This window comes from Equus quagga, chromosome 13 (genome assembly GCF_021613505.1).
Source record: "Equus quagga isolate Etosha38 chromosome 13, UCLA_HA_Equagga_1.0, whole genome shotgun sequence".
NCBI lineage: Eukaryota > Metazoa > Chordata > Mammalia > Perissodactyla > Equidae > Equus > Equus quagga.
Window position 1 is genome coordinate 85,180,859 of NC_060279.1, and position 27,748 is coordinate 85,208,606.

Genomic DNA, 27,748 nt, shown 5'->3' on the forward strand with positions numbered 1-27,748 from the left:
AACCATGCCAGGCAATTTTATCAGGTTTACTTTCAACAGCCAAACACATTTTGAAGAACTTAAGAGGACAAAAATATGCTATTGCATTTACTTTGATATTTACCATATTTTGCTTTTCCTTTATTCTTGAATGTCCAAGTTTCTCTCTAGAATTATTTCCTTTCTGCCTGAAGAACTTACCTTATTTCTTTTAGAGCAGGTCTGCTGGCAACCAATTCTCTCAGTCTTTATTACTCTCAGGATAACTTTATTTTGCTTTCATTCTTGAAGAATACATCCAGAATAATTCCAAGTTGGCTCTTCTTGTCTCTCAGAACTTTAAAATCTTCTGGCTTTGATGATTTCTGGTGTGAAATCTGTAATCATTCTAATCTTTTTTCCTTGGTGTGTTTCATGTCACATTTCTCTGCATGTTTTCAACTTTTTTTTAGTTTTCCCTAGTTTATGATTATAATGTTTGTGGGCATGGTTTCAAAATCTTATCCTATGTTATGTTTGCTCAGCATTTTGGATGTGTAAATTTATGAGTTTCAGCAAATCTTTGAAATGGTTGGGTATTTATTTCTTCAAATATTTTCTCTTCATTAATTCCATTACGTTTTGCTGGGAGGTCAATGACATAAGTTGTCTCACAGATCCCTGAGTCTGTGTTCATTATTAAAAATCTTTTCTGCCTCCAACCTATGTTCTCGCCCAGTGCCTGGAGAAAGAATCCACAGTGTGCAATGAAGAGCTCTGCCCAGGGGAGGAACAAGCAATGAGAGGGCAGAAATGACTCGGAGGTTTTGAAGGAGGGTGATGAGTAAAAAGATGGTGTTGACTTATAGAAACAAGGAAGTCAGTGAGGGGAAGTGTTTAGAAGGAAGAAAATCCACAATCCCAGGTCAGGAGGGAGGGTTGTGCTTTATTCTGAGAAATGGTGATCAGCCCTCTAAGCATCTCCCCAAGCCTGCTTCTCCCCCAGGGTCGTCCTCCCTGTGAGGGCCCCATGGGCTCCTCCAGGCACCAAGGCAGAGAGAGGATCAGCCCTCAGTTCTTCAGTCCCTTGCACTTCACATTCAGTCGTCAATTCCACACCACTATGCCCTTGAGTCTTTCTTAACAATATCCTGGCTCATCAAAAGACTCAGGAGGTCCTGTCTGTGTCATCACATCAGCCTCCTTCCCGGTCCTGCAATCCAGGCCCCCACTCCTTTCTCCAGATCATTCCTCTCACTGCCTCCAAAAGACTCTTCTAATTGCTCTGCCTGGTTTGAGACTGCCCTGCTAAAAATCCTTCCCATTGTCCAAAAAAGATGCAGTTTCACCATCTGATGATCAAGGCTGTCAATGATCAGGCCTGAGCTAAACTCACCAGCCCCAGCAAACACAGCTCTCCTCCTCAACCAAACTCGTCATAGTTAACCACACCCTTGCCAAACACACTCACAAACTGAGCTACTTAACAATTCTGTGCGTCTTCAGGCTGCTCCCTTAGACAGCCTGAACCTAGACAGCTCCTTTCCAACCCAGCCGACCAAGAAGCCTTCCTGTCTCATTCCACTCGACTGTAAATACATTTTGCATATGGCTCTGTGGACATTTTAAGTCTTCTGAACAACTGGGGACCATGGAAGGCAGAGGCAGGACACCTATCCTCACTGCCTTTCTCTACCTTGGTGAGTTTTTTGAGAAAAGAGGAGGGATAGGGTCCCCTCCCTTCCCAGGTCCTAGTCCCTGAGACCCTAGGACTCAGGAGGCTCAGTGTGGGCAGAACTTCTGGAAGGAGGAGAGATGTCCTCAGCCCCAGATGTGGCCGCGGTGCCCAGGGACCCAGACCAGGCTGCAGTTTCCCTGTGTGTGTAGGGACATGCTCTCACAAGGACCTCTCTTCCAGGGCTATGTCAGGGCCCCAGGAACTGGGGACAAGCAGGTGAGTCCCCCCGTAGACCTCCTGCTTCATCCCAATGAGATGCCTGGGCACCTGAGGGGAGCACAGTGGGTCTGGGCTGAGGTGATCAGTCTGGGAGGGACCTTGAGTGACAGGTGGGGAGGCTGAGGGGAGAAGGGCTCCCCTGACATTTCAGGTCTGATTCCTTTCCAGAAGCCCCCCCACCCAAGCCCTCCATCTGGGCTGACCCCGCCCCCAGGGTCACCAAGGGGAGCACTGTGACCATCTGGTGTCAGGGGTCTCTGCAGGCTGAGGTCTACCATCTGTATAAAGAGAGGGTCTCTAAACCCGTGGATACAGAGGACCCACAGGACTCCAGCGACCAGACCAGTTTCTCCATCGAATCTATGAGCTCCCACACTGCAGGGCTGTATCAGTGTGCATACAGCACCAGCAGGAACAGCTGGTCAGAGCACAGTGACCCTCTGCCCCTGGTGGTGACAGGTAAGGGGAAGGAGCCGGGTCCCCTCCCACTGTGGGCTCCTCCTCACAGGCAGAAGGGAAGGAGTGTGGACTCAGGGGACCTCAGCCCTCACAATCCACACCTGGGGTATGTGGGCTGATGGTCCCCCCTTTAACACAGCTCCCTCCCTCTCCCTCAGGAGCCTATGGTGCACCCTCCCTCTCAGCCCACCCAGGCTCTGTGGTGGCATCAGGGTGGAAGGTGTTCTTCTTCTGTAGCTCAGAGAACACACCTGGCACTTTCCATCTGCTGAAGGAGGGAGGAGCTGACCTGCCCAGACATGTGGAATCAAAGACGTATCACGGGAGGGGGCAGGGTGTCTTCCTTGTGGGCCCCGTGAACACCTCCCATGGGGGGACCTACAGATGTTATTATAATCCCAGCTCCTACCCCTTTGTGTGGTCACACCCTAGTAACCCTCTGCATCTCGAGGTCACAGGTGAGGGCCCCCCTGATGCATCTGTTTCCTGGGATCCCAAAATGACTGACGTAAGCCGTGTGCCGAGTAAAGACATGTGGTGATGGGGGTTGGTGACATGGCCTCCTGGAGCCTGAACCACAGAGCAAGAAGGCCTGGGGAAGCAGCAGTGTGAACTCTCACTTCAGGCCCAGTGGGCAATGTAGGGTGTGCGTCCCCTTAAATACCACTGTCCCTTCTCTCCAGCTGTGCACAGGGAGCCCTCCCTCTCAGCCCAGCCTGGCTTTCTGGTGCACGTTGGAGACAACCTGACCCTCCAGTGTCGCTCAGAGGCTGGCTTTGACAGATTTTCTCTGACCAAGGATGAGGGGCTCACACGTCTCCAGCATCTTCATGGGCAGCACAGCCCTGACTTCCCCCTGGGCCATGTGAACCACACCAACAGGGGCCAGTACAGATGCTACAGTGGACACAACTTCTCATATGTGTGGTTGGCTCCCAGTGCCGTCTGGACATCCTGATCACATTTGAGGAGCCTCATGTCCTGATTGCTTGATTAGGGCAGTGGGCCCAGCGTCCCCCTGATGGTGATGGGGTCCAGGGAGAGGGTCCTAGAGCAGAGGCTGGGATGGCGCAGTGGTCCAGCAAAAGGGAGCGAGAAGGGGAGAGTGAGAGGTGAGGAGATAAAAGAGATCCACCCAGAGTGACGGAGAGGCACTGAGAGGGATTCACAGACAGAGTCCCTGAAGAGAGGACGGTGGTGCCTGAGCTCTGAGTCAAGGGCCTGTGGGGAGGTCACTGCTATCTACACACTACAACCTTCCCTTACCTCAGGAATGTATGAGAGACTCTCCCTCTTGGCCCAGCCAGGGCCCTCAGTGTCCTGGGGAGAGAACGTCACCCTGCAGTGTCGCTCTGAGATCTGGATGGATACCTTCCATCTGTCCAAGGAGGGGTCACCTGCTCCTCCCCAGCACCTTGTTCTACAGGACACGGCTGCCCCCTTTCAGGCCAACTTCAGCTTTGGTCCTGTGACCTCAGACCATGAGGGGACCTACAGGTGCTACGGCTCAGACAGCACCTTCCCCTACCTGTTGTCACTGCCCAGTGACCCCCTGGAGCTCCGAGTCTCAGGTGAGGAGCACCAGCCATGTTCCCACGGTCCCTATGATATATTTGGGGCTCTGTCCTCCAGAGATCTCTGGGCTGTGATGGGAGAGAGGGGGGCTCTTCCAGAGGGGATCTGCCCCTCAGAGGCCCTCCCACCCCTGCCCACCTCCTTCCCTCTCACCAGGATATAGAAGGTGCCTGGTGGGCTGAAGGAGGGTCTTGGGGGCCACAGGGCAGATGGAGGACAACAGTTTGAGTGAAGTGGGGAGTTCAGGGTCAGCTGAAGCCTCTCACCCCCAGGGCCCATCTCAACCACTGGTGAGTCACTGAAGCCCCTTTTGCTCATAGGAAGCACAGACCAGCCCAGGGAGTTCTGAGAGTCTCTCAGAGGATGTGATGACCCTCAGATGCTCAAGGACAGGCTTGTGTCCCAGGGGAGCTGCAAATCGGGCAGGGATGCCGGGGGACCACAGGCCTCCCGGAGCTCTGAGGTTGGGAGGATGATGAGTGTGGTGGTCATGGCAGAGGGAGGTGTTGGAGGCCAAGCCTGGGGGAGGGGCAGCTGAGCTGGAGCAGGAAGAACAGCAGCCACCCCTTCTCGGTCCCCATCCTCGTTTACTATATGTGGAGTGGGACAGTAACAGTAACAGTAAAGTGTAACAGTAACACTGTCTCTTATTTTTCTTTTATTTAGTGTTTATGGAGTGCCATTAATCATGACGTGAATTTAATTTCAAAGAAGCTGGGAAATTCACACATTCCTGCAACCCACTTTCTTATCCAGCATTTTAGCATGAAATATTTAAAAGATACAATTAAATGAGTAGCCTTTTTCCTGAAATATTATACTGGTTTCCAGAGTTCTTCGAGTGAGAGAGAGAATGCACTTGTGCATGAGAGAGAGAAAGAGATGATAAAAATGATGCACTCTCCCTCATCTATCCTTCATTTTGGCCTGTCTTGAATGCAACGAGCCCCCTAATCTCAGGTTTCCCTTCCCCTTGGACCCTCCCTACATCCCACAGATGTGACTTATTCCTTATTGAAGAGCAGACTGAGATCTCTGTTGGGACCCGCTCTTCTTACAGCCTCTGATGGACCTCATCTGGGTCTTCATGTGGCTCCTCTCAGGCTCCTTCTCCTATTCAGGAATCAGCTTAAATTTTGTCTCCAAGTGTGACTTTCATTGTGACTCTGTTCAGAACAGACCTACGTCCTTCTTACCTAATTTATTCGTGTAATTACCCCAACTAAACTGTATGGGTTGTATTTTCCCTCTTACTCTCATATACGTATGACCAAGGCCTCATCCATGGATCCTGGGTCCTCAGTTATTGAATAAACAGAAGTTCTGATATCTAGAAGAGTTCACTTACATGATCCATATCCCAGAATGAATAAAGAGCATACAAATATTGAAGTATTTCTCTATCAGGAGACTATTTTTCTCAACAATCTTTAGCTCTTGGGGAACGTTCAGACTTTGTTCCAAAAGTGACTCAGAAGCAAAGTCTAAATACTAAAAACAAAGGGAGACTGAAAAGAATCCAACGAAAACAGAGGGAATCTTTCCACAGCAGAGAAAAGATTCATTGAGGGACTGCATAGCAGATATGTCATGAGAAACAGAGGGAATTATAAGACCACAGAAGCCAGGGGAGAAGGCTTGAGTCCCATCAACTCCTCATCCACCCCCACATTTTTCTGATTCTTAGAAACAGCTGACACTATCAGCCCATCACAAAACAGGTCAGACTCGAAGAGTTGTTAATGGGAGAAATTCTCAATTGTGGAGCTGGGCTCAGAGCATGACGTTCTTTCAAGGGGAGGCAGGCTCTCTGGGAGGACATCAAGGGATGCTGGGGTGATTTTGGTCTGCCCTAACCTCTGTGACCTCTTTGTCCACACCCCCAAGACTACACAGTGGAGAATCTCATCCGGATGGGCGTGGCTGGCTTCATCCTGGCGGTCCTCGGGATTCTGCTATTTCAGGTTTGACAAAGCCAGACAAGACCCCAAGATGTAGCCTGGAGGTAAACACAAGAGAGAACACTGCATCACTCAGTGGTAGAGTCTTGGAAATAAATTTCATGTGCCCAGGAGGTTCCGCAAGATCATATGGGGCATATGCTGTGTGAACTGTCTGCAAGTCATTGCAAGGTGGAGGAATTATTGTTCACATGAAGTGTCAATATCTGGGCTCTTCTGCCATTAGACTGTGGAACTTTCCTTCCTCATCACTGTTGAATTATTTTGACTGGCTCCTATCTTTCCCACTTTCTGTGAAATTAGCGTATGTCCCATGTGGCAGATTTGTATCCACACCTATTCATCCTTTCCTGCACTGGTACACTTTCATGTAATCATTTTTCTTTGTTTGTAATTACAATATACCTTGATGTGTGTTAAAGAGTATCCATCTCTTCATTCAAACTATGCAGTGTATTTTAATAAATCAATAAATTGTCACAAGAAAGATCCAGCCTGAAAGAGATAAATCCAAAATGAAACTGTAACCCCCTCTCTGGACTCCATGAGCCCTTCACGTTTCATCAGATGCTGCCTGTGTAGTTTCTTCAGAAATATCATCACTTGGATTCAGGACATTGCTGTTTGAAGTGACAACGCTGTTCTTACTGTCCCTGAAAAACTCATTGTTAAAAACACTGATTCAGGGGCCAACCCTGTGGCCGAGTGGTTAAGTTCCTGCGCTCAGCTTCGGCGGCCCAGGCTTTCACTGGTTCAGATACTGGGTGTGGACACGGCACCACTCGTTAGGCCATGCTGAGGTGGCTTCCCACATGCCACAACTAGAAAGACACACAGCTAAAATATACAGCTGTGTACTGGGGGGATTTGGGGAGAAAAATTGGGGAAAGAAAGAAGATTAGCAACAGTTGTTAGCTCAGGTGCCAATCTTTAAAAAAAAAAAAAGCAACACTGATTCAAGGCACTGTCCATTTTCTCTGGTGTATATACTCCCTTCATGGCCAACTTCCAGGTGCCAATGTGGGGACCCTGACACAGGGTTTGGAAATGACCACGGAATTGACATTCACAAAACAGTCCAAGCCAACAGGACACCTTGAATTCCACCCTGATAGCTCCAACATGCTCTTTGGTTTCCTTGTATTTTATGTGTAATAATCATTCCTACTTCAGTGTTGTGGCAGTTTCAGTGAAATCACAAGGCCAAATTTCAAGCATACCCACATGAGATGCAAATAGAAAAATGGTAAAATCAGTTGTGAGAGAGAATAGTGAGCACACAGAATTCTAAGTCATTCCTTGTACGAGTGCAAAGTACATCCATCAATTCAGAGAGTAGATGATGCTTACATAGTTAAAGTAAGAGACATACAGCTATGGTCTGAAAGTATATACCTTAGAGAAAATGTGTCCATACGCACCAGGATCTACTCACAAGGACATTGACAAGGGAGTTATTCATATTAACCAAAATCATTTTAAGATTACATGCACCAAAAAAAGAGAGATTTCGGTGTTCTGTGTAGAAAATCAAAAATTATGTGCCACTGAACAAGCATCAACTAAAATTCTGAATTGTCCTATGTTTTCACCTTCAAACATGACGATGAATAAATGTAATAAGACTAAAACGCTATATGTTTAGGATTGCCCCTTTACCCAAAGTTAAAAAGAAAACATCATGTATTATTTAGGAATGTGTACCTAAAATAAACACAGCAAGCAAAGGAAGGAAAAACGTTCTATGAAATCCATGAAGGTGGTTACAAATAAGGTGATGCTGGATGATTTAGTTCAAGATGGAAACCACAGAATCTTCTGGAATACTGACAATGTTCTGTTGACTTTCATTTGATGACTCATAAGTCCACTTGTAATTCCTGCTGGACAGTGCCTTTTTATTCTATAAAGAATGTTTATTTTCTGTGCTACTGAGTGAGTTGGGTTGAAGTAGGGTGGTGAGAGCCACATCCTACACAGGTGACTAATTCTTAACTAAGTGGCTGCTGATCAGTTACAACAAATATTTCACATGTTGGCATTCTGTTTTCCTCAAAACTTGATCTCTCCTGCCTTATCAGCCTCATCTGCATCCATTCAGATAGCAAGCCAGTTTCCAGTTGAGAAACCCGTCCTCTGGACAAACACTTTTGCCAATACCAGACTATACACAATTAAGAATCTAAAATGGGTTAAAGACAGTTCCTGAACCCATAATGCCCCACGAATCTGAATTTGGATGGAGCCCACCAATATGGACCTTGCAGTGATTTCAGAAATGGGTTTAACCGTATCAGCTAGTGTTTTAGGTTTATATCCCTGGGGTTAGTTCCAGAGTGCACTACAGTTAGGCTGTCTGATCTGTTTTTGGACCCAACTGAGGGGGAATCAAATAAAGGTCATGGGAGAGAAGCAGCTCTCCTTTCCTGCAGAAAACCTATGTCTAAGGTTCTCACGTGCCAAGTACTATGAATCCTTTCTGTCTGATTCTATCTGGTTCCCTCATCTTCACTGAACCAGACCAACTGGGCTGGGACAGTGCCTGGGTTCTCACATGCTTACCCTGTATTTCTTGGAATGGAAATCGTGTGGACTGCAGGGAAATCAGCCCAGCCCTGACTCTAGGACAACCCGGTCCCCATAGAGCTCAGCAACCGTGATGCCTTCCAAATGGAGGCGTTCATCTGTACACTTGCTTTTTCCTGGAATTCTCAACATTCCTGTTCACATCAGCTAAGACTCCTCCACATCTCTCAGCTCTATCCTTTCACTTCACCTCTCGAGGTCAACCTTGTATGATGCTCAGACTATTTATGATCCTCTGTTATCTCATCTACATCTCCAAGGATTTATTCCATGTAACTCATGTCAGAATGTGTAATTACATATCGTTTGTAATGAATTATATGGAATCTATCACATCTAAAAGACTAATAGGGATCTCAGAGAATACAATCCATATGAGTTATACACATATTTTAGTTTTCATGTTTGGTACATTGTATGAAATATAGTTGATATTTGTAGATGTACTTTGACAAAATGAGTGGGTGAAAGGATTGATAGTAAATGGGAAGACAGAGAGAAAAGTGCTTATTTCACACGTGCACACACTCACAAATCTGTGGTGAATCTGCCCCAGCTGCCCTCTCCTTTCATTTCTGTAAATTTAGACTCTCAGTTCCTTGGTCCCAGTATTCCCTATTTTCCACTCCACTCAGCTGAGACATACCAACAAGGTAACTACTAAAATGAGCCAATTAAATACAAAAAGAAAATCTTGTGATTGAGATCGGCTACATAATTTGAGTAACACAGTGCAAAATGAAAATGCAGGTCTGCATGTTCAAATGTCAAGATGGTTACAGATAAACATTGATCTGTCTGGTTGCATAGCTCAACACCCATGAAGCTGGCCACGCATAGAGCAAAGGGCAATCCATTTATTGCACACTGTGTACTGTCCAGCATTTTCTGGAGTTGGGAAAACTGAACAGCCATGTGCAAAACAACGAAAGTAGGCCATTATCTTACATCACACATAAACTTAACTCAAAATAGATTAAAGACTTGAATGGAAGACCTGGAACCATAAAAATCCTAAAAGAAAATATAGACAGTACACTCTTTGACATCAGTCTTAGCAGCATCTTTTCAAATACCATGTTACTTAGCAAAGGAAAAAATAAACAAATGGGGCTACATCAGACTTAAAAGCTTCTTCAAGGCAGACGAAACCATGAACAAAACTAAAAGACAACTCATTAACTGGCAAAAAATATTTGCTAATCATGTATCTGACAAGGGCTTAATTTCCAAAATATATTAAAAAACTCATACAACTCAACAACAAAAAACAAACATCCCAATCAAAAAATGGGCAGAAGATATGTACAGACATTTTTCCAAAGAAAAAATACAGATGACCAACAGACACATGAAAACATATTCAACATCACTAATTATTAGGGAAATGCAAATCAAAACTACAATGAGATATCACCTTACACTTGTCAGAGCGGCTATAATTACCAAGACAAAAAATAACAAATGTTGCAGAGGACATGGAGAAAGGGGAACACTCATACACTGGTGGTGGGATTGCGAACTGGTGAAGATACTATGGAAAATAGTATGGATGCTTCTAAAAAACTTAAAAATAGAAATACCATAGGATTTATCTATCCCACTACTGTGTATTTATCCATAGAACTTGAAATCAACAATCTAAAGAGATGTATGCACCATATGTTCATTGCAGCATTACTCACAATAGCCAAGACATGGAAGCACTCAAAGTGCCCTTCTATGGATAAAGAAGATACATATACTTGTGTATATATACACACAATGGAATTCTACTCAACTCTAAAAAAGACAAAATAGTCCTATTTGCAGCAACACGGTTTGACCTTGAGGTATGATGTTAAGCAAAGTAAGCCAGACAGAGAAAAACAAACATCACATAATTTTGCTTATATGTGGAAGATAAGCACAGGAATAAAGAGAACAGATTAGTGGTTACCAGAGGGGAAGGAAGTGTGGGGGGGACAAAAGGGGTAAACGGGCACATAAGTATGGTGAAGAACAAAAACTAGCCTATTGGGATTGAGCACGATGCAGCCTATACATAAAGTGATAAATAATAATGTACACCTGAAATTAAAAATGTTATAAACCAATATGACCTCAATAAAATAATTTTAAAATATTTTTTTTCTGTGGGGTCATGATTGTAGGAACAGTTATTCTGCCCTCCTGCTGACAGCTCTCTATATGTCTGCTTTTTTTAATTCTGATATTCTCCAAGGTTTGATATGATATAATTTTGTCATTCCTTTTCCTTAATATTTCATAAACTTAAACAGGTATTTTATATTTTAGTATTTTATTAACTTCATACAGTAATGGGTGTTTTAATAATATCTTCTTTGCATTGATTACTAATTAAATTGCAGCATAATCAGAGAACATAATGCATATTCTGGAAATATGAAAAGAGTTAGAAATACTTTCTTTCTCATCTATTAAGTGCTTAATATTTTAGGTACAATATGGACCTTACCTATGTGTATTCCCTCCTGGTTACTGTATTTATCACATCACATTTTATTTTATTTACTACTTGTTTTTTCACATAAACACCACATAAGTAATGCAGAGCCTTACAGTATTTACACACATTAGATCAAGCTTTTAAGTGTGTCATTTATTCTTACAAAAAATTTCCTTTCATATACTGAATCTATCTTATAAATATTTGAATCTCTGATTATGTATTTAATTATTCTTTATGTATTCCATGAACAGTGTTTAGATGAATGTTCTTTATGAGTGATATATATTCAAAGTGAATATATCTTTTAAAAAGATGAGATAATTTTTCCGCATAAAATTATTTTTGTCTTACATTCAGTTTTTTTGGTAATTTGTAGGGATCAGCTAATTTTATTCCATAAGAATAATATTTCCTTTATTGATTTAAAATACTCTTTAATGGTTTTGTTTTAGATGAGATTTTACTTTATATATATATCTCTTTTATTCTGGGGGGGCATGTTTTTGTCTCATCCTTGAGATGGCCAATTAATCTTTTAACGTTTGGTAAGAAATGAATAATTTTAAAACATTACCACCATTTTATTTGTGTGGGTTCATTATGGATTATGATGTCCTGCATTCTGTTACTTTTATAGCGAATTTCCAGATCATTTTTGGTTTGATTGAGATTTACTTGTTTTATATAATTACATCAACCAGTTTGGGAGTTGTACAATGTATTTCTATTATTAGGTTATTATTCCCATTGTAAACATTGGCATTTACATTTATAATTGTACACAATTTTTTAAAAACTCTCTCATTTAGATAAGAGAAGGACATTACACGTGAGCTGAACCCTTAGTACCTACCTTCTTTCAAAATCCCTCTCTCTCGCACAGACACACGTATAAACAAACACTCCAAATATTTTGTTCTAGCTTCCTTGAATATAAATGTACATGTGCATGTATATACAAATATAGTTTTCCAATGTTTATTTGTTTTGCCTCTTTTGCTCACTTTTGCACCTCGCTTTCTCTATTTTGTGTGTAGTGTTCTTTTGGTTTAATTACGTGCTTTAGCTCTGCTTCAGTGAGCAAATAAACAGTAAAATATCTAAAACTGCATATCTTGAAATGCCTTATTTTCAATCTTCACTTTTTTTAAGATACTTGAAAACATTATCTCATTTCAAGTAAAGGATATGGTCTAACCGCGAGGACAGGAAAATACCTCTGATGGTTAAAGATCTACCCCAAACGCCCTCCTCAACCCTCATGAAGATGAAGCCTGACATGGTGAGTTTAACATATGAGACAGGAGTCCAAACAGGTCAGATGTGCCCTGGGTCTGCTTGTATTTGTGGATTTCTCCTCTGGTAACCCTTTCACCCCTGTCCATTAGTAATAATTTGGGTGAGTACAGAATTCTTGACTCACAAGTAATTTGTTGAATTTCCTTTTCCCATATCTTTTGTCATTTTTTGAAATGCCTTTTCTCCAACAATTTCCTTCACTTTGCCATGATATGTCAAGACTCACGTTTCATTGATATATCCATGCACGCCAGCTCTTACATGTTCCTTCTATGTTTCTATGCCCACCATTTGCCTCTAGGACTGCTGCAGACATCATTCTCACTGCTTTCCCCTGAAACTCACAGCATACATGTCCTTCTCTTTCTAGTCCCCATGCATCTTAATTTTCTCATTCCAGTCTCTCTGCACTGCATCCTACAAATTTCCTCAGGATTGTATTTCAGCCTCATAATTGGGTGTCTGTTGTAACATCTCCTTGATGAAAATAATACTTTGAGGGTGTTAAATGAAAGGATTGTTTTTTAGCTCTAAGTATTTGTGAAATTCATTTCTAAAACCTATATTCTTCTATAATTCTTCTATAATACAACCTCTGTTGTTTTTTCAAGAATTCCTTTTCCTTCTTTATTTTTTCAGATATCTAAACACACATATTAAAATGAGTTTTGCGTATTCCAGTATTCTATTTCTTTGGCTATGACAACCCACATTAGTGATTCTGTACAATGTATTTCATAGCACTATTTATCACTATTGGGGTTCCTGTTTGATGTCCATTCTTGTTCAATGCTCACCTCCCACACACCTGATTTTCCATACAGAGTTCCTCCCAGGACTGTCCTGACCTTCAGGGCTGAAAGGGGTGGATTGTTGCAGCTGCCCCGCCCTGTGTCATCCACTTTCCCAAACTTCGCATCTGACTAGGGATGTGTCCAGCCGGGCTGGCTCCACCATGACCCTCATACTCACACATGAATAGATGCACATGTTGGACTATACTGTATTGAATCTCTTTCTCATACACAGGGAACATGGTTCAGTGTTGGCTACAGTCTTGGGTCAGTGGGCAGAGATAACCCAGTGCCTGTCTTCAAGCATTGGAAGGGGCAACAGAGCGTCGAACTTTCACCTTGGGCCCTGCTCCCCTCCCTGCCTGTGAGCATCTGGAGTCCCTCTCCAGTCCACACAGAGGTGGAAACCTCCAATCTAATGACCCCTTGATTGGCCCAGGCACCTTTGGCCACTCAGCTTTGGTATCTTTTTGTTGTGGTTCCTTTTCTATTTTGGAAATTTCATTTCTCTTTTTCTGCAATTGACTGTCACTACATACTTCAGAAATATTATAAACAGCATTTCTCAGTGTTAGGAGCACATGAGGATTTTAGAGTGGACAAGTCAATTATCTACTCTGAGTGTGAAGTCCGACACCTTGATCCTCTCACGTATCAAACCTCACATGTCTTTATCAGGTCTAAAAATTCACAAGATTAATCCCTCCTGCGGTTTAGGATAACTGACCCCACGACCACTTTGAGTGGGGTTCCTGACAACGTGCTGCAGATGAGGAAACTGAGGCTCACATATTGGGCGTTAACCCTCAAGTTCATATGGGAAGTGGATGACGGAGGAGTTTTTAAATAAGAATCAGCTTTGTGCCCCAAATCAGAGCACTAGCCCACTCATTGTTCCCTAAAACTCAAAATAAGACCCCAGGATGAGGAAGAGAGCTCAAGGGAACAAGGGGTCTGAGGAGGCAGGAATGATTCAGAGGGTTGTTCCAAAAGAGAAGGGGGTGGATGCAGGAAATAAAAGAGTCCATTAAGAGGGCTGTGATAGAAAGAAAACCCACATTCCAGGGCCAGGAGAGGAGTGATGTTTCCTTCCCTGTAGATCTCCTTTGTGCTCATTGTCACAGTGACCTCAACCTGAACCGTACAGTTAGATGTTGAGCACATGTCTCTGCTGATCTGAGCTCTGCAGTGAAGCAGGATCCTGCATCTTCCCTGAGGAATCTCCAGGGCCTGGATGACCACTGTCCACACTGAGGACCCCACAGGGATGTTCTGACAGATAGGCTGAGGATGACTAAATCTACTAAGAGCAATGTATATCAATCTTCAAACATGGTGAGGAGTAAATGAAAGATTATCAAAGGGAGGCATGTGGGGCCTTCTCTTTGCATAAAGTTCAGAAAGAGACATCATTTTTCATGAGGCAGGTATACTTAAGATGGATCCAGTTAATAAAGAAGAGAAAGAATCTCATATGATCTATTTAGTGGTTAAATATATGTAATTTTGAAAGGTTTATTCAAAATGGAAACCACAGGGGCTTCTGGAAATCTGGTGATGTTTCTCTTCACTTTCATCTGGTGACTCATAAGTGCAGTTGTCATACTAGTAATCAGTGGATTTCCATTTTGCAACCTATCTTTATTTTCCGTACAATTTAGTGAGCTGGGTCTGAAATAGGGGGTGAAATCCACAGCCTGAACCAGGCATTGATCTTCCAACAAAGTGGCTGTTGATGTGTTATAGCAAATATGTCACATCTTGGCAGTTTGGTTGCCTCAAAATGCATACACCACCTGCCTGATTAGCCTCACAAAGTCCAGTCAAACAGTGGTCCCTGCCTGGCGGAGAAACTGGGCATCAGAGGAGAAAACACCTTACCCAGTATCACTTGACATGCCAATGAAACTTTTAAATGATCAGTGGAATTTCTGACACCATTTTGTTCAAACAATCTGAATTGGGATCAGGACACCAGTATGGGGTTCTTTCAAAGATGGGGACAATCCCATCATATCATGGTTTATGGATCACACAGGGATTGGTTCCAGATTTAACAATACTTAGGTGGCCTGGTCTCTTCTTGGACCCCAGTGAAGGGGAATCAGGGAAAGACAGCTGCGTGCAGAGGATGCCAGATGTTGGACTCAGGCTTGTCTTGATTCTGTTCCCAGATGGAAACTCACTGGATGCTTCACCTTGAAAAACAGACACAGTATCGCTAAGACTTGGTGTCTTTGACAAATGGTGTCTGATAACTGAATTCAAAAAGAAAACACAGAAAAGAATGAAGTTGGACTCTCACAACACAGCATACACCAAAATGACCTCAAAATGGATCAGTATAATAGCTAATATGGGGGCTGGCCCCGAGGCCAAATGGTTACAGTTCTGCGTGCTCCACCTTGGCGGCCTGAGTTCACTGGTTAGGATCCCAGGTGTGGACCTACTCCACTCACCACTCACACTGTGGAGGCATCCCACATGCCAAGTGGAGCAAGATGGCACAGATGATAACTCAGGCTAATCTTCCTTACAAAAAAATCATTAAAAACACACCTATTGAGATATTGAGGTTTATAGTATTATAAACCTCAAAAGAAAACATACTGGTAAATGCTCATGACCATGTGTCTCCAAGGTTTTCTTGGAAAGAACACTAAAAGCACAATAAACCAAAACAACCTCCACATACATAAGACTTCATCAAAATTAAAGATGCGTGTGAATCCAAGGACACTCTCAAGAAAGTGAAAAGAAAACATACAGAATTGGAGAAAACATTTGCATATTCTATATCTGGTAATGGCCTGGTGTAGGTTATGTAAAGAATACATACAACTCAACCACACAAACAAATCCAATTAAATAATTGTTTAAAGGACTTGGGTAGACATTTCTACAGAAAAGATATTTGGCAAGGAAGAAATATTTTCACAAATACACAATGAGCACTGGAAAAGATACTCACCATGATTAGTCATCGGGGAAATGCAAAACAAAATGGCAACGATGCACAGCAACAAGATGGTGAGATAGGAAGACCCAGCACTCATCGCCCACAAAAACCACAATTTAACCACCATCCACAGACGTAAATATCTTTGTGAAAGCTGTGGAGTCCAGGTGTAAGGTCTGAGCATGCTGGTGGAGCACACAGTCTGAGAAGAACCACATTGAAAAGGGTGCAGAGATGAGCTTCACCTCACCTGCATCACCCTTCCCACCAGCTGGCTCAGCTCAGCACACAGAGAGGCCCCTCCACCTGCGATTCCTCCCAGGAGGGAAGAGAGCAACGTGAGTGTCACTTCTGAAGCATTTCCAGGTGCTGCCTGAAAGCCCCCTTCTGTCCTGCTGAGGGAATCAGCATGGCTGGATCCTCTGGGGGCAGCAAAGCACAAAGAAATGGAGAGGAGCTCACAGCAGACAACACGGGATCTCAGCCAGCCCACAGACACTGCCGGCAGCCACCCACAGACCCGACAGCTAGTACAGAGGTTCCTTAGAAAACTGAAAATAGAACTACGATGTGATCCAGCAATGCCATTCTGGGGGTATATCCAAAGGAAAGGAAATCAGGATGTCAAAGTGATATCTGCACCCTGTGTGTATTGCAGCATCATTCACAACAACCAAGATACGGGAACAACATGAGTGTCCATCAAAGGGCATGGGGATTAGAAAATGTGGTGCATACAATGGAACATTATTCAGCCTTAAGAAAGGATAGAAATTCCACCATTTATGACAACACAGATGAACCTGGAGGACAATACACTAAGTAAAATAAGCCAGATATAGGAAGAGAAATATTGCATGATTTCACTTATATGTAGTGGGAAAAAAAAGCTAAACTCTTGGTAACACAGAGTTGAATGGTGATTACCAGAGACTAGAGGCTGGGGAAAATGGAGAGATGTTGATCAAATGTTACAAACTGTCAGTTATAAGATGAATAATTTCTAGAGACCTAAGGTACAGTGTGGTGACTATAGGTGATAACAATGTGTTATACACTTGAAATTTGCTAAGAGATCTCAAGAGTTCCCACCACACAGACACACACACACATGGTAACTATGTGAAGTGACCGACGTGTTAATTAGCTTGACATGGTGATCTTTTCAAAATGTACATATATTCCACAACATCAAGATGTACACGTTAAATATATACGATTCCTTTTTGTCAATTATATCCCAATAAAGCTGGGGGGGGGGGGGGGAGAAAAAAAGGTTCTAGTTAACTGTTTTTTTTTTTTTTTTATTTACAGAAATAAAGAATTTTCAGGTAGTACAAAGCCTAAAAAATATTAGTGGGAGACACATTGGATATTCTTGTTGTAAAGAGTTGTATAATGATAATATTTATATATTAGCTGGAGAAGAGAATCTTGCATGTTATAAATTGAATAATATCTATGATGTAAAAATGCAGCAAAGATCTGTTAAAATCTTTACATGAGAGTAGAGTTTAGGAAAACTAAATGTGACTTTGGACATGTGGCATAGTCAGTGACATGGCTCAAAACAGACCCTGAGCATCCCTGACCTTTAGGGTGACAAGAAGCCGGTCCTCTTCCTGTGTGTCAGGCACCTTGTGAACTCTACAAACTTTGATGTGGGGACCCTGCCCACCACATCCTGTGAACTTGTCAGCCTTGCTAGGCTCCTGTCTCCTGCCCGACAGAAGCAGCACCACGTCCCCCATATTCCTCAGCCTCCTGGGTCTTGGTGAGTCCTGGAAGGGAAGGGAGGAGAGGGTCATGGTGGAAAGCTGGGCTTCCTCACGGCACATGACCAGGTTCCATGGATGGAGCTTCACTGAAGCCTGGGATCCACTGGAGACAAATCATCATCTCTGATGTGGTTTCCTTCCAGGATTCTGTCTGAGCCAGTGGATCTAGGCACAGGTGTTTGAGTCTTCCCCATTCCCTCATTACTGTGTGGATCAAAAACAGTGTGTTTTACCCAGGGCTGGAGGGTTGCAGAGGAGTTGGGGCTGATGGAGATGACACTGGGGGACCCATGGTGACACTTCTGCAAGTACAAGGAGAGCAGCATGTCCTGTGGATCCTAGGTTCTTATTTTGTCCTGGACACTACCTGCACACTCCCAAGAGGCTAACCCAGCTCTGTGTTCCCCTGAAGGAGGCTGTGAATTTCTGAAACTGGAGTAGGAGCAGATAAGGGTCATCTCTATAATGAGAGGGGGACAGAATACGGGAGCCACAGAGCCCTCCTAGGACCAGGACCTCCAACGACTTCTCTGACCTGTTCTTGAAACTAGGATCCTCCCACTAGACCCACCTCAGGGGAGGGGACTGGTCATCAGGCAGGGCCACCTGGACCTCAGGGCACGCTCTGATGCAGGATCAGATCATGGCTCATATTTTACCTCATTTTCCTCAAGTAGAACTTGCTCCTTTCTCCCATGCATAACTGTTGTTATTTAAAATTGCATTTTAAGGGAAACTTTGTTCAAGTTTTTATCAACACTCTTTCACAAGCAACAAAATCAAGAACAAAGAAGTGAATGTACACTGGAATATTATTCAGCCATAAAAAGAAGGAAATCCTTCCATTTGCAACAACATAGATGGACATTGAAGGCATTGTCCTAAATGAGATAAGTCAGAGAAAGACAAATGCTGTATGATCTCACTTATACGTGGAATCCAAAAAAAAAGGAAACTCCTAGAAAAAGAGATTATATTTGTGTTCACTGGGGTCAAGGGTGGGGGAGGGAGAACTGGATGAAGGGGGCCAAGAGATATAAACCTTCTGTTATAAGATAGATAAGGACTGGGGATGGAATGACCAATATGATGAGCGTAGTTAGCACTGATAATACGGTATATCTGAAAGTTGTTAGAGAGGAGATCTAGAGAGTAGAGAGCAGATGAGAGTTCTCATTACAGGAAAAAAGCCATTTTTTTCTTTTATTTTTTTCTATGTGAGATGATGGATGTTAACTAAGTTTACTGTGGTCATCTTTTCACTATATGTGTAAGTTAAGTCATTATGCTGTGCACTGTAAACTTAGACAGTGCTGTATGTCAACCACGTCTATATAAAATTGGACGGATAGGGAGATAGGTACATTAAATTAAGTAATTAATATGTGAGTGAGGAAATAAAAAATAAATATAAACATTAATATAAATTGTAGTACTGCCACTTCCTGAATGGGTTGACCATCTTTAGCAGCTACTTCTTCTCTTGCTCTTGCATATATCACTGTCCTGAAACAGGAACAATGATGAAGACCATTCTTGTCTGAATTCTGAAGTCTCCACAGGGTTAAGTGGTGAGCGACACCCAGCATTGAAGGGTGCTCTCAACAGGCAGAAATGACTCAACTGATTCACCCCAAGGTGATAGAGAGAGGGGTCCTGCTTTTTACAGAAACCAGCACGTCACTCAGGGAGCTGTTTGTGAGAAGGAAAACCCACATTCCAGGAACAAGAGGAAGAGTTGTGCTTTCCTGTGGGAGCAGAAGCATATTGTACCAAACTCCCCAGGCCCCTCCATCCCCACCACCCCGTGGTTCACCATGTCTCTGAGGGCACCATTGATGTCTCCACTCAACCAAGGCAGAGAGGGAAGGTTGCCTTCACTTCCTTGTCTCTTAGACCTCTCAGTCAATCACCCAATAAAAGCCATTCAGCCTCCAGAATCCCTCTGACCCCTGCTACCCTCCCATCCACAGAGTTCAGCCCAGAGCCCACACCTGGACACATCTGGCTTGTGTGGTCACATCCACCACTTTATTGGTTTCTGAGCTGCCGGCCCACACTACCTTCTCCAGTTCACCCTCCACGTATCAGTCTCTCTAACCATTCTTCCATTTCAGGATCTGTCCCTTCCCTGCCCCACATCCTTCCATGGTCCTCACTGTCTTCAGGGTAAACTCCAAACTCTTCTCTCTGAACTCAAGGCTGTTCATGATCAGTCCAGATGTGACCCTCCACCCTCATTTCTCACTTCTCCCTCCCTCCAAACCAGACAGTGCAGTTACACCACAAATATACACACACACTCAGATGATGGGCCATTAAACACTTCCGTGTTTTCCCATATCAGTCCTCTGCAGAGGTTGGACCAGAGAAATTCCTTCCCAATTCCAAGTCCAAAAAACAACAAAGGTAACTCCGTATCATCTCTAACCTCTGTTATGAGTTTGCGCCTCATTAAGGGGCATGCGAGCTTCATATTGAGAAGTCCATGTAAATCATTTACTTTACTGATTGACACGCTAGTGTAGGAGTAATGGAGTTCAATTATTTTTACTTCTTTTTATTTATTTGCTGTATGGCACATAATATGAGTCTCATAAATTTTTTTATCATAACAGTCTTTGCTAATGTATTCTATTTCTCTTAAAAATAAAATACAATGTCCTGGCACCGTGGACGGCACCTTGAATGATTAGTCACCACCTTCCCCTCTCCTCTTCTCTTTCAGACATTCTCCGTGTTGCTGCAGGCTTCTCTAGAATCTTCTTTCATCTCTAGAAAGTTCTCACAGGTGTCCCATCCCATAGGTCTCCCCCTCCTCAATCATAGTCTAGTCATGGTCTCCAATTATTCTCGTAATCTTAATATTTTTCCCTTTTCAATAAACTAGTGGTAATATTAGCCTTTGAATGTCCATACTCTGTTAATCTGACTTCTCAAAATACAGCAAATGATTTACCTGGATCACGGATATATTTCTGGTGTCTCACACCAATGACTTGTTCATAGTAGGAGCTCAGTAAATATTTGTTCATGGACTGGACAAAGACAGAAAGTAAATTCCAATTGTGGAGAGACTGAGGAAATAAGTGGCAGGTCCTATTCAGAGCCAGACTGTCAGAGATGGGCTCAGGATGAGAACCTGGGTCCTCACCCACCCCGAGTGGGATTCAGGCCAGGCAGAAAGAGTCTTGGGAACCAGGTGAGACCTCAAATCTGGGTTGAGATGTCTCCAGGGGGCCTGGAGTCCTCCTGAGCCCCTGCCCTGGAGCAAAGCAGAGCCAGGCCCAGGGAGGGGTCACCCCCTTCCTGTGGGTCCACAGCTGTGGGAACCCGAATGGGTGGCAGCAGCCCCTGACTTACCACATCTTGTGCATCTCTCTGTCCCTCGGGCCCCGTGGTCTCCTCCATCTGCATAGTCGGAGCACTCGGAACAGGTGCCATGGTTTCCGTCCTCTCTGCCTTGGTCAGCTGTGAAGAGTGGGAAGGGGCACAGCAGGAGCGGATGGGGAGTCTCCACACCTCCTTGTTCATGGGAACCTCAGGGCTCAGGCAGCTGGAGTGGACTGGGGCGCTGATGGGAAGAGAATCGGCTCAGACATCCGGGTGCAAATCTCTCATAGGGAGTCTCTTCCAGGGCTGAGTCTGAGCCTGTGGACATGAGTGCAGTCAGGCCACCATGTCCTCCCTCTTACCTCAGCCCCTGAGCACTCAGGAGTGGGCCCAGCAATTCTGGGATGATGGTGACAAAACCAAGAGAGACCATGGGCTGAGCTGGGAGAATAAGGGTGGCGAAGGACTTTAAGCTCCAGACTCTGGTTTCCTTCCAGGGACCCTCACCAAACCCACCACCTGGGCCGAGCCAAGCTCTCTGATACCCAGGGGGATCCCTGTGACCATCTGATGTCAGCAGACCCTACAGGCACAGGAGTACCATCTGGACAGGGAAGAAAACTCACCGGGACAGACAGAACCCACTGGAACCTGAAGACTAGGCCAAGATCTCCATCACAAACATGATAGAGCAAAACTTGGGGCAATATCGCTGTTACTATTGAAGACCCACATATTCATCAGGGCACAGTGACCCCTGGAGCTGGTGGTGACAGGTGGGAAGACACTCAGGGGTCCCAGCCTTAGCTCAGGAAGGGGGTCTGCTCTCAGGGGTATCTCCTCTATCACAGCCCAGCCCTGGGGGATATGAGGGAGGTGTGAGCCCCATTTAACACGCTGCCTCCTCCTCTCCTAGGAATCTACAGTGAACCCTCCCTCTCAGCCCTGCTGAGCCCTGTGGTGACCTCAGGAGGGAACGTCACCCTCCAGTGTGGCTCATGGCTGGGATCTGACAGGTTCATTGTGACTAAGGAAGGAGAATGCAAGCCCTCCTGGATGCTGGACTCACAGTGACACTCTAGTGGGAAATACTGGGCCGTCTTCCCCGTGGACCCTGTGATCCCCTTCCACAGGTGGATGTTCACATGCTATGGCTGTAACAGGAACATCCCCCAGGAATGGTCACATCCCAGTGACCCCCTTGGAGCTCCTTGTCCCAGGTGAAGAAGTCCCATCCTTGCTCCATCCATGTTTTGAGTCACCAGACAGCTTGTTGGGGTCTTTGCTCCCAGGGGAGGCCCGGGTGGGACATGGAGGTCAAGGACCTCAGGGATCGTGGGACAATGGACACAAAGCTATAAACACAGTAACTCTAGAAATTCCAGCACAAGAGATGGGAGGTCTGGGGAAGAATCAGCCCCTGCAATCCTCAGCTCTTCTGTCTTCCAGGTGTGTCTAGAAAGCCCTTCCTCCTGACCCGGCAGGTCCATGCTGTGACCTCTGGACAGAGCCTGACCCTCCTATGTCATTGTGATGTCAGCTATGACAGACTCACTCTGATCAAGGAGGGAGGGCTTGCTTTCCACAGCACATTGTTAGGCAGCCACAGACTGGACTGTCTCAGACCGACTTCCCCTTGGCCTTGTGAGACCCTCACCTGGGGGCAGGTACAAATGCTATGGTGGACACAATTTCTCCTCTGAGTGGTCAGCCCCCAGTGATGCCCCTGGACATCCTGGTGGCAGATGAGGGGCCAATGGGTCAGTCAGGAGCCCAGACTCTGCACAGGCTCTGATGGGGGAGCCCCAGGTGGTGATGTTGGGAAGAAAGGTGTGGGGGCTCCAGGGAGGGAAAGAGATATAGAGGCAAAGGATGGGCAGGGAGAGACTCAAAGGAAGCAAGATGGACAGAGATGAGGGCCCTCAGAGAGAGGTCTGGGACTTTCAGTTCAGAACAAGGAGGATGGGCAGCCCCTTACCCACCCTTCCTCTCTCTAGGACTGCTCCCTGACACTCCCTCCCTCTCAGTGCAGATGGGCCTCACAGTGGCTTCAGGAGAGAAGGTGACCCTGCTGTGTCAGTCATGGAGCCCAAGGGAGAGTTTTCATCTGTCCAAGGAGGGGGCAGCTGATTCCCCCTAAGTGTTAGATCAAAGTATGGAACCCAGGAGAACCAGGCCCAATTCCCCATGAGTGACCTCAGCCCACGGGGGGACCTACAGGTGCTACAGCTCAGACAGCACCACCCCCTACCTGTTGTCACATCCCAGTGACCCCCTTGAGCTCGTGCTCTTAGGTGAGGGCCTCTTGACCATGTCCTTTCTGAGTCAGTTAGCTCAAGGCCCTGTCCCCCAGAGAACTCTGGGCTGGGCTGGGAGTGAGGGGGCTCCGAGGGAGGGTCACCCAGAGGGTGACCTGACCCTAAAAGTGTAGGAGAGAAAAAGAGCCCTCCCATGCTGGCTCCTTCCTTCAACCCCATCAGCAGAACCCTCCTGGAGGATGGAGGGAGAGCCTTGGGGACCACAGGGCAGATGAAGGATAATTGTGTGAGCACAGACGGGGTCTCTGGGGGAAACTCCAGCCCCTCATCCCCTCTTGTCCTTTCTCCCAGGACCCTCTGGGGACCCCACCTTCCCACCCCCAGGGCTCAACTTAACATCTGGTGAGTCACAGGGGCCTCTGCCCAGAGAGCTCACAGTTTCTCCAGGCCTGTCTCTCGAGACTCAGCTGACTTGACTTCTAGTTCCTCTCTCAGCACAGCTTGTCTCCAGGGGGCTGGGAGTCAGGCAGAGATGGGGGGTCCACAGGGCTCCAGGGCCATGAGGCTGGTGGATGGTGGGTGGGGTGGTCATGACAGAGGGAGACCATGGGTCCCAGCCTTGGGGAGGGGCAGCCAGACTGAAGTGGGGAGAAGCAGCCCCCTGACCTCCATCCTGATCCCCAGGGGGCTCTGAGGACCAACTGTTCCCCATGGAGTCAGGCACCCTGAGGGGTAAGTGAGGGTCTCTGCGGGAAGGTGGTGGGTGGTCCACGGAGAACAGAGGCTGAGTTATGCCATCCGGAGACTCTGATTTGTACACACCTTCCTCCATCTGGGCCTCAGTTTCTCCAAGTGTAAAGGAGAGAATCTTGGCCCGGAGCTTAGATTTCCTGTCAATTCCGACTATTACTCTGACCTCCTGGGAGAGGAAGCCTCACAGGGAAGTCCCCCAGGATGTGATTTTATGGGAGTCTGTCCCCTCTGCATCAGTGATGGTCACATTGTACAGGGGAGGGAGGGACAGGACAAGGGTCCATGGTGTTCAGATCCTGTCCCTTCAGCTCAGGGTGCTCAGATGGAGCATTAAGTATAAGGAAAGCAGTCAGTCCCCTGGGCTCAGTTCTCAGCTCTACCATTTCAGGCTGGGTCGCCTGGGGCACATGACTTACCTGTTTGTGCCTCAGTTTCTTCACCTGTGAAATGGGTGGGTGGGAGTAACCATCCCCTTTTGCAGGATTGTTGTAAGTTAGAGGAGATGAATGCCCAGACCCCAGTACATTCCTGGCCCATAGTAGGTTAACAATTAAATGGCATCATTGGCTCATTCGTGAGGTCACTTGTGCCCAAGATCTCAAGTGGTACCTGCAGGCTCTGATCTGGGTCTTGGTGGCCTTCGTCCTGCTTCTCTCCCTCCTCCTCCTCCCCCAACTCCTGCATCAGGGCAAATGCAGGACATTGGCTGAAGAGGGAACAGGGTGACCAGGGTCACAGGAGGAGGTGGGCTTAGTGCACCAGCCAGTGGGAAACCAAATAGATGGGAAGACCAGCCTAGAAAAAGGCTTTCCCAGAATTTCAAGTCAGAAAACTGAGAAAAAAACACTTAATCCAGCACATATGTACACATTTAAGGTATTCTTTCAGCTTTTCAATCTCATGAAATATTGAAATATGCACACAGTATGGGTTATGGTTTCCTTATTTTCTCCCGAATCTCATGTGGAGGGCGAGTGGTCATAACCTCCCAGGGCTGAGACTCTGTCTGTCTTGAGCCAGCCCAGATACAGGCTGATCTCCAACTTCCTGCAGGGGCTGCAGACCCACAGCCCAAGGACAGAGACCTGCACATCTGGTCATTCCCGCCCTGAAGACCCCAGGCTCCCACCCCACACTCAGTCCCCTCTCTGCCCCTAACACTCCCGTCTCCTCCCCCAGCTCCAGCCCAGCTGCTGACACCCAGGAACAGACCCTCTGTGAGTGGAAGAGGAGGGGCCACACTAGGGGTGGGGACAGAGATTTCAGTGGGCCATGGGGGCATGGGTTGGGAGGGTCTCAGGATTTGGAGTGAGAAGGACCGACATCCGCTGAGTGACCTCGGGCCCATCTCCTCACCCCTGGACCTCAGTGGCCCATCTGGGAGCAGAGGGGCCTGCAGCCCTGAGAGACCTCAGGGAATCCTGACAAGAGACACACCCCTTGTTCTGCCCCAGCAGATGCTGCCGTGAAGGACACACAGCCTGAGGAGGGGGTGGAGCTGGACCATCAGGTGAGACCCCTGGCCTGTCCAGGCCACCAGGGACCTTCCTGTAGTCAAACTTGATCCAATGGACACTTTGCTGACCTCACATCACCCAGCTCTCAGCAGCGTCCCACACTCACCTCTCCTCTCGGGCATCTGGGTTGTCCTGCTGTGACTTCACTCCTCCTGGTTTCTGTGGCCTCATGGCCCCTCCTATGTGGTTCCCTTTCCTGGTTCCTCATCCTCTGTCTGACATTCTGGTTGATGGAGTTCACCCCCAGGTCTCAACAGGATGCATGAATAAGTGAATCACCTGCAAGTCCACAGGATCCTTTTCATTAATTCACCCCACATTGTTCACAGGGAGCTCACTGTTTCCCCGGCTCCATTCAGGTGCTGCAGGTACAGTAGGGAGCAAAAGTGTCTCCACACTCCTTGAGCTCTTCTCATGGGTGAGAGACAACATGCGGTTATGTGGGTAGTATCTTAGTGTGCAAAGTCTGTTAAGGAAAATAATGTAAAGAAAGAGGGGACAGTGTGTGTGTGTGTGGGGGGAGGTGCAGAGGAAACAGCAGGTGCAAAGGCCCTGAGGCAGCAACATGCTTTTTCGGTAAGATGAGCTGTGTGGCTGGAGCCAAGTGAGCAAGACGTGGCATGTTAGGATAAGAATCAGAATTGTAGAAAGCATCCAAATGCTCCAAGGCTTAGGAAGTCCCTGAAATTTCCATCAGGAAAGGGATTTCACTCTGAAAAAATGTGGACAAGTGACTGGAGGAGGTAACCAGTGGGATGAAGGAGACACATTTTCTGTCCATTTGTCTCCCTCCAGCAGCGTCCCCATGATGATGATCCCTAGAGAGTGATTTATGCCCTGCTGAACCACTCAAGATCAAGATTTAGGTGGAGAGTGGCCCCTCTCTTTGCCCCATGTCAGAGGAATCACTGGATGTGAAGGTCAGGCAGATGAACACACAGGTGGGCTTTATCCTCACTTGGATCTCGGGCTACCCCCACCTCAGCTACATACCTATCCCCTACTCTCCCCTGGCTCCAGGCTGCTGCATCTCAAGCCCCCCAGGACGTGACATGTGCCCAGCTGAACCGCCTGACCCTCAGACAGGAGACGACACTCCCTTCCTCCCAGTCAGAGGATCCCCCAGCAGAGCCCAGCGTGTAAGCTGCCCTGGTCATCCACTAGCCCAGGAAGGACCTGGACCCCACCTTCCAGGGAGGGAGACTGCAGGGACCCCAGAAGGCACAGGAGCTGCCCCCAGTGGACACTCAGCTAATGACCCCCAGCCAGCCTGAAATCATAACGTGGACTAGGAGCTTCTGGGACTCACTGGGAGTCACCTGATTCTGCAGTGAAAGATAACTGATATCCCCACATTTCAGAAATAAAGCAACTTTTCAGTAATCCATGAGAGAAATGAGAAATCCAAAATAGAAGGAAGAGAAGGTTTCAAGTATGATGATAATGGAACTATTACATATCAAACCTATGAAATGGGCAAATTGAGAACCACGAATGGATATATTACAAAAGAAAAGGTGAAAATAAATTATCTAAAGTATTTTATCAAGAATTTAGAAAAAGAATAGCAAATTTTTCCAAATGAAGGTAGAAGGAGGGAAATAATAATGATGACAGTAGCTACCAATGAGGACAGATAAAAAACAGAGAAAAATCAATAAAGCCAAAAAACTCGTTCTTGAAAACATTAATCACACTTACAAATTCCAGTCTCAACACTGAAGGAAGAAAGAGAGAAGGAACGCATTACATTATCGGGACAGTATCACAAATCCTACAGACTTTAAATACATAACGAACCATTATGAAAAATTTTATACCAATATATTAGAAAATGTAGATGAAATGGACAAAATTCCAAAAAGTACAATTTACCAAAATGATGGACATAAAAATAAATAGAAAATTTGAATTGTCCTATATAGTAAATATGTTGAACCTGTAATTAAAACTTGTCCCAAAAAGTGAACTCTGAGTCTCAAAAACTTCACTAGTGAATGTTTCCAAACATTTATGTATTTATGAAATACACACACACACACACACCTGGACACAGACATACATACACAGACACACAACAAAATTCAT

At 45.7% G+C, this 27,748-nt stretch overlaps 1 pseudogene; it reads left to right on the forward strand.

Annotated features, from left to right (window-relative positions):
• The first annotated feature begins 1,609 nt into the window (after window positions 1-1,609).
• On the forward strand, window positions 1,610-26,803 carry LOC124250286 (leukocyte immunoglobulin-like receptor subfamily B member 4; annotated as a pseudogene).
• Window positions 26,804-27,748: the final 945 nt, after the last annotated feature.